This window comes from Arachis duranensis, unplaced genomic scaffold (genome assembly GCF_000817695.3).
Source record: "Arachis duranensis cultivar V14167 unplaced genomic scaffold, aradu.V14167.gnm2.J7QH unplaced_Scaffold_354585, whole genome shotgun sequence".
Taxonomy (NCBI): domain Eukaryota; kingdom Viridiplantae; phylum Streptophyta; class Magnoliopsida; order Fabales; family Fabaceae; genus Arachis; species Arachis duranensis.
This window is the reverse complement of record NW_026264911.1, coordinates 1,591,950-1,600,594: the sequence shown is the minus strand read 5'-3', so window position 1 is coordinate 1,600,594 and position 8,645 is coordinate 1,591,950.

The following is an 8,645-nucleotide window of genomic DNA, read 5'->3' as shown; positions in this document are numbered from 1 at the left end:
TTGGAGGCACAAGTGGGTCAGCTGAGTAAGAAAGTTATTGAACTCCCTCCTAGTACTCTTCCAAGCAATACAGAAGAGAATCCAAAAGGAGAGTGTAAGGCCATCAACATGGCCGAAATTGGAGAAGAGAAAAAGGCAGTGATCGCCACTGAGGAAGACCTCAATGGACGTCCACTGGCCTCCAATGAGTTCCCTAATGAGGAACCATGGGAATCTGAGGCTCACACTGAGACCATAGAGATTCCATTGGATTTACTTCTTCCATTCATGAGCTCTGATGAGTACTCTTCCTCTGAAGAGGACGAAGATGTCACTGAAGAGCAAGTTGCTAAGTACCTTGGAGCAATCATGAAGCTAAATGACAAGTTATTTGGTAATGAGACATGGGAGGACGAACCCCCTTTGCTCACTAAAGAACTGGATGACTTGACTAGGCAGAGATTATCTCAAAAGAGATAGGAGCCTGGGAAGTTCTCAATACCTTGTACAATAGGCACCATGACCTTTGAGAAGGCCCTGTGTGACCTAGGGTCAAGCATAAACCTCATGCCTCTCTCTGTAAAGGAGAAGCTAGGGATCTTTGAGGTACAAGCTGCAAGAATCTCACTAGAGATGGCAGACAATTCAAGAAAACAAGCTTATGGACTTGTAGAGGATGTTCTGGTAAAGATTGAAGACCATTACATCCATGCTGATTTCATAGTCCTAGAAACTGGGAAGTGCATGGATGAATACATCATCCTTTGCAGACCCTTCCTAGCCACAACAAAGGCTGTGATTGATGTTGACAGAGGAGAATTGATCATTCAAGTGAATGAAGAATCCCTTGTGTTTAAGCCTCAAGGATATCCCTCTGTAACCATGGAGAGGAAGCATGAAGAGTTTCTCTCAAAACAGAGTCAAACAGACCCCCCACAGTCAAACTCTAAGTTCGGTGTTGGGAGGCCACAACCAAATTCTAAGTTTGGTGTTGAACCCCCACAGTCAAACTCTAAGTTTGGTGTTGGGAGATTCCAACATTGCTCTGAGTATCTGTGAGGCTCCATGGGAGCCCACTGTCAAGCTACTGACATTAAAGAAGCGCTTGTTGGGAGGCAACCCAATGTTATATTTATCTATTTTTCCTTTTGTTATTTTATGTTTTCTATAAGTTGATGATCTTGTGAAGTCACAAAATCAATTGAAAAAAGCAAAAAATGAAAAAAAGAAAAATAGCACACCCTGGAGGAAAACTTGCTGGCGTTTAAACGCCAGTGAAGACAGCAAAATGGGCGTTTAACGCCCAGTCTGGTACCATTTTGGGCGTTTAACGCCAGAAAGGGGCACCAAACAGGCGTTTAATGCCAGGAATGGGCAAGAAGCTGGCGTTAAACGCCAGAAAGGGGCAGCAGCCCGGCGTTTAACGCTAGGATTGGCAAAAAGGGCACTTTTGCACGTCACTTGGTGCACGGATGAGCTATCCTTGACACCTCAGGATCTGTGGATCCCACAGGATCCCCACCTACCCCACCACCCTCTATTTTCTTCACCTATTCACCAATCACCTCAATACCTCTTCCCCAAAAACCCCTCACCTATCAAATCCCACCATTCTCTTCACCACTCACATCCATCCTTCATAAAACCCCACCTACCTCACCATCCAAATTCAAACCACTTTCCCTCCCAAACCCACCCATAATAGCCGAACCTTACCCCTCTCTCCACCCCTATATAAACCCATCTTCACTCCTTCATTTTCACACAACCTAAACACTACTTCTCCCCCTTGGCCGAACCACAAAGCCCCCTCCATCTCCTCAATTTTCTTCTTCTTCTACTCTTTTATTTCCACTTTTGCTCGAGGACGAGCAAACCTTTTAAGTTTGGTGTGGTAAAAGCGTTGCTTTTTGTTTTTCCATAACCATTTATGGCATCCAAGGCCGGAGAAACCTCTAGAAAGAGGAAAGGGAAGGCAAAAGCTTCCACCTCCGAGTCATGGAGATGGAGAGATTCATCTCAAGGGTGCATCAAGACCACTTCTATGAAGTTGTGGCCAAGAAGAAGGTGATCCCCGAGGTTTCTTTCAAACTCAAAAAGAGTGAATATCCAGAGATCCAACATGAGATCCGAAGAAGAGGTTGGGAAGTTCTTACCAACCCCATTCAACAAGTTAGAATCTTAATGGTTCAAGAGTTCTATGCCAATGCATGGATCACCAAGAACCATGATCAAAGTGTGAACCCAGACCCAAAGAATTGGCTTACAATGGTTTGGTGAAAATTAGATTTTAGTCCAGAAAATGTAAGGTTGGCATTCAACTTGCCCATGATGCAAGGAGATGAACACCCCTACACTAGAAGGGTCAACTTTGATCAAAGGTTGGACCAAGTCCTCATAGACATTTGTGAAGAAGGCGCTAAATGGAAGAGAGATTCAAGAGGGAAGCCGGTTCAACTGAGAAGGCATGACCTCAAGCCCGTGGCTAGGGGATGGTTGGAGTTTATCCAACGTTCAATCATTCCCACTAGCAACCGGTCCGAAGTTACTATAGACCGGGCTATCATGATTCATAGCATCATGATTGGAGAGGAAGTAGAAGTTCATAAGGTTATATTCCAAGAACTTTATAAGGTGGCGGACAAGTCCTCTACCTTGGCAAGGTTAGCCTTCCCTCATCTCATTTGTCACCTCTGTAATTCAGTTCGAATTAACATAGAGGGAGACATCCTCATTGATGAGGACAAGCCCATCACTAATAAGAGGATGGAGCAAACAAGAGATCCCACTCATGGACATGAGGAAATTCCTCATCATGAAATCCTTGAGATGCCTCAAGGGATGCACTTTCCTCAACAAAACTATTGGGAGCAAATCAACACCTCCCTAGGAGAATTAAGTTCCAACATGGGACAACTAAGGGTGGAGCACCAAGAACATTCCATCCTCCTCCATGAAATTAAAGAAGATCAAAGAATCATGAGAGATGAGCAACAAAGGCAAGGAAGAGACATTGAGGAGCTCAAGCACTCCATAAGATCTTCAAGAGGAAGAACAAGCCGCCATCACTAAGGTGGACCCGTTCTTTAACTTCCTTGTTCTTTATTTTCCTGTTTTTTCGAAAATTATGCTTTATGTTTTATTTATGTTTGTGTCTTATGATCATTAGTGTCTTAGTGTCTATGCCTTAAAGTTATGAATGTCCTATGACTCCATCACCTTTCTTAAATGAAAAATGTTTTTATTACAAAAGAACAAGAAGTACATGATTTCGAATTCATCCTTAAAACTAGCTTAATTATCTTGATGTGGTGACAATATTTTTTGTTTTCTGAATGTATGCTTGAACAGTGCATATGTCTTTTAAATTTGTTGTTCAAGAATGTTAAAATTGTTGGCTCTTGAAAGAATGATGAAAAAGGAGACATGTTACTGAGGATCTGAAAAATCATAAAAATGATTCTTGAAGCAAGAAAAAGCAGTGAAAAGCTTGCAGAAAAAAAAAGAGAGTATATGCGAAAAAAAAAAGAGAAAAAGAAAAAGAAAGAGCAAGCAGAAAAAGTCAATAGCCCTTTAAACCAAAAGGCAAGGGTAAAAATAAAAAGGATCCAAGGCTTTGAGCATCAGTGGATAGGAGGGCCTACAGGAATAACATCATGGCCTAAGCGGCTAAACCAAGCTGTCCCTAACCATGTGCTTGTGGCGTGAAGGTGTCAAGTGAAAACTTGAGACTGAGCGGTTAAAGTCATGATCCAAGGCAAAAAGAGTGTGCTTAAGAACCCTGGATACCTCTATTTGGGGACTCTAGCAAAGCTGAGTCACAATCTGAAATGGTTCACCCAGTTATGTGTCTGTGGCATGTATGTATCCAGTGGTAATACTGGAAAACAGAGTGCTTTGGGCCACGGCCAAGACTCATAAAGTAGTTGTGTTCAAGAATCAACATACTTAACTAGGAGAATCAATAACACTATCTGAATTCTGAATTCCTATAGATGCCAATCATTCTGAACCTCAAAGGATAAAGTGAGATGCCAAAACTGTTCAGAGACAAAAAGCTTCTAGTCCCGCTCATCTAATTGGAGCTCAGTTTCATTGATAATTTGGAGTCTATAGTATATTCTCTTATTTTTATCCTATTTGATTTTCAGTTGCTTGGGGACAAGCAACAATTTAAGTTTGGTGTTGTGATGAGCGAATAATTTATACGCTTTTTGGCATTGTTTTTAGTATGTTTTTATTATATTTTAATTAGTTTTTGTTATATTTTTATTAGTTTTTATTTAAAATTCACTTTTCTAGGCTTTACTATGAGTTTGTGTATTTTTCTGTGATTTCAGGTATTTTCTGGCTGAAATTAAGGGACCTGAGCAAAAATCTGATCCAGAGACTGAAAAAGGACTGCAGATGCTGTTGGATTCTGACCTCCCTGCACTCGAAGTGGATTTTTTGGAGCTACAGAAGCTCAATTAGCGCGCTCTCAAGTGCGTTGGAAAGCAGACATCCTGGGCTTTCCAGAAATATATAATAGTTCATACTTTGCCCGAGATTTGATGGCCCAAACTGGTGTTCCAAATCAGCTTCAGAATTCCCGGCGTTTAACGCCGGAACTGGCACAAAAGTGGGAGTTAAACGCCGAAACTGGCACAAAAGCTGGCGTTTAACTCCAAGAAAAGTCTCTACACATTAAAGCTTCAATTTTGAGCCCAAGCACACAGCAAGTGGGCCCGGAAGTGGATTTTTACGTCATTTACTCATTTTTGTAAATCCTAAGCTACTAGTTCTCTATAAATATGACCTTTTGCTATTGTATTTTCATCTGGGTAGCTATCTTTGAGTAGTCTTATGCTATCTTAGATCATGGGGCTGGCCTCATGGCCATGCCTAGACCTTATTCTTATGTATTTTCAACGGTGGAGTTTCTACACACCATAGATTAAGTTGTGGAGCTCTGCTGTACCTCGAGTATTAATGCAATTACTATTGTTCTTCTATTCAATTCAGCTTATTCTTGTTCTAAGAAATTAATTCGCACCCAAGAACATGATGAATGTGATGATTATGTGACGCTCATCATCATTCTCACTTATGAACACATGCCTGACAACCACTTCCGTTCTACATGCAAACAAGGCTTAAGTGGATATCTCTTGGATTCCTTAATCAGAATCTTCGTGGTATAAGCTAGAATCCATTGGCGGCCATTCTTGAGAATCCGGAAGGTCTAAACCTTGTCTGTGGTATTCTGAGTAAGATTCAGGGATTGAATGACTGTGAAGAGCTTTAAACTCGCGATTGTGAGGCGTTCGTGACAGACGCAAAAGAATCACTGGATTCTATTCCGACATGATCGAGAACCGACAGATGAATAGCCGTGCTGTGACAGAGCACGTTGAACATTTTCACTGAGAGGACGGGACTGTAGCCATTGACAATGGTGATGCCCAACATACAGCTTGCCATGGAAAGGAGTAAGAAGGATTGGATGAAGACAGTGGGAAAGCAGAGAGACGGAAGGGACAAAGCATCTCCATACGCTTATCTGAAATTCTCACCAATGAATTACATAAGTATCTCTATCTTTATTTTATGTTTTATTCATCTTTTAATTATCAATCCTCCATAACCATTTGAATCCGCCTGACTGAGATTTACAAGATGACCATAGCTTGCTTCATACCAACAATCTCCGTGGGATTGACCCTTACTCGTGTAAGGTTTATTACTTGGACGACCTAGTGCACTTGCTGGTTAGTTGTGCAAAGTTGTGATAAAGAGTTGAGATTGCAATTGAGCGTACCATGTTGATGGCGCCATTGATGATCACAATTTCGTGCACCACTCAGCTGGCCCACTTGTGCCTCCAAATTTCTGATGGAGGACCTTGTTTCACTCATGAAGCTTAAAGTGGCCTTAAACAGATCAGAGACTATATTTGCTAAGTTAGAGGTGCTCTGCTCAGAATTCTCTGTCTGTTACTGAGAAGATGATGGAAAAGGCTTGCTATTGCTAAACCTGTTTCTTCATGAGGGGTTATAGGTGTTGCCAATGGTTTCCCCATGAGAAATTTGGATGATTTCTCCATGAGGGGTTATAGGTGTTGCCAATGGTTTCCCCCATGTAATTTACCTCTGCCATTGCAGGGTTTTTAGGATCATAAGCGTCTTCTTCAAAAGATACCTCTTTAGTGCTGTTGGATGCATTTTTCCATCCATTCAGACTTTGAGAAATCATGTTGACTTGCTGAGTCAACATTTTGTTCTGAGCTAATATGGCATTCAGAGCATCAATTTCAAGAACTCCCTTCCTCTGAGGTGTCCCATTATTCACGGAATTCCTCTCAAAAGTGTACATAAATTAGTTATTTACAACCATTTCAATACGTTCCTGAACTTCTTGACGTTAGGATTTTTGCCAGTAAAGAATATCATAAAAACAGTCGCGTTGTAGATATAGTCTCTAAATCGACAAAAATCCCTTCGTACAAACGTTTTGGTTGTCACGAGTAACAAAACCCTTCGAAATTGATAACCGAGTATTCAAATCTCGGGTCGTCTTCTCAAGGAATTGTAGGGAGGTATGTTCTTATTATTGGTTATGGAGATTGTAAATTTGGGGGTTTGAGAAATTAGGGAGCAGTATGTTGCATAAGAAGAAATAAAATAAATAAATAACTGTAAAATAAACTCTTGGCAAGGTATGAAGACTGGAGGTCCTATCCAGTTATCCTTATCAATTGTAATGAGAATTGGATTTTTCTCCCACTTTATTAACCTCTAACTATGAAGGTAAGTTAAGTGGATGAATTAATTCTTGAAGAATTCCAATTCTCAATCAATAATGAGTTTGATAACTCAAGAGTCACCAATTATTTAACCAAGGCCAAAAGGGAGAAAAATATCTAAATTAAATTGAAAGCAATCTTGAACAGAGCAAAGCAATCTTAAATCTGAATTACCTCAAATAATATTAATTAAGAAAATCATAACATGAATGTAGCATAAGCCAAATAGGCAACATATCTAATACAAGCATTGAAGCATCTGAAAGTAAAAAGAGGAATATAAAGTAAAAGAACGTTGAACCTGGGATTGAGAGTCACTCTTAAAACTAAGAGAAATCCTAAATCCTAATCCTAAGAGAGAGGAGAGAGCCTCTCTCTCTAAAAACTACATCTACTCCTAAAATTGTGAATGTGAGAGCCTCCTCATAAATGAATGGATTCCCCCACTTTATAGCCTCTAATCTGTGTTTTCTGGGCCACAAACTGGGTTAAAAACAGCCTAGAAATCGCCCTCAGCGTATTCTGGTACGTACAGGTCGCGGAAAAGTGACGCGGCCGCATGGCTCACGCGGCCGCGCGGGTTGTGTTCCTGCCAGGTCACGCGTCCGCGTGACCCACGCGTTCGCATCGCCTTGCGTCGGGGCAGCTATGGCAAATTATATATCAAATCGAAGTCTCGGACGTTAACTTTCCAACGCAACTGGAACCGCATCGTTTGGACCTTTGTAGCTAATGTTATAGCCATTTGAGTGCAAAGAGGTCAGGTTGGACAGCTTAGAAATTTCTCCAACTTCTTGTATTCCTTCCACTTTTGCATGCTTCCTTTCTATCTTCTGAGCCATTCCTGCCCTGTAATCTCTGAGATCACTTAACACACATATCAAGGCATCTATTGGTAATAAGAGAGGATTAATAATAAGCAAATATAAGATCAAAGAAGCACGTTTTCAATCATAGTACAAAATCAGGAAGGAAATATAGAACTATGCAAATATTATGAATAAGTGGGTAAAGAGTTGATAAAATCCACTCAATTGAGCACAAGATAAACCATAAAATAGTGGTTTATAAACCTCCCCACACTTAAACACTAGCATGTCCTCATGCTAAGCTCAAGAGAAACTATAAAGATGAAGAGGAATGTTAGATTAATATGAAATGCAATCCTATCTATATGAATGCAACTACATGCAGAATGTTTCTACCTACTTGGTTAAAAATAAATAAATCTTTCAAGAACATATATGAACTGGATTTCACTGATTCAAATCATAAAAATGAAGTAAAAGTAAACTTGCAGAAGAAAATAGCTCATGAAAGCCAGGAACAAAGAATCGAGCATCGAACCCTCATTGGAAGTGTATACACTCTAATCATTCAACTGTTTAAGGTTCGACTCTCTCAATTCTCTACTAACCTTTCTTTCTAAGGCTTGCTCTTCATCTAACAATCAACAAAAATTTAATGCATAAATACACAAATTAAGAGGTCTTTTAAGGGTTGTAATGGGGTTAGGGTCAAGGTAGGATTGTATTTGGCCAAGTGGACTAAAAATCTGAATCCTTAATTAACTTAAACTTTTCCACCTAACTTAGACAATCCATGTAATCATAATACAACATCTAACCATCCATTAACTATGTTTTCCACATATTCATACATTCTAATTTCAAGTACAACTCATATGCATTGCTTTCACCACTCACTTTGGGGCATTTTGTCCCCTTTTATTTGCTCTTTTTCTTTTCTTTTCTTTTCTTTTCTTTTTTTTCTTTTATTTTTCTCTCTCTTTTTTTTATATTATTTTTCTTTTGTTTTTCTCAATGCATATGATTAAATTATTGAATGCATAAACATGTCCTAAACATTTCTTTCACATTTT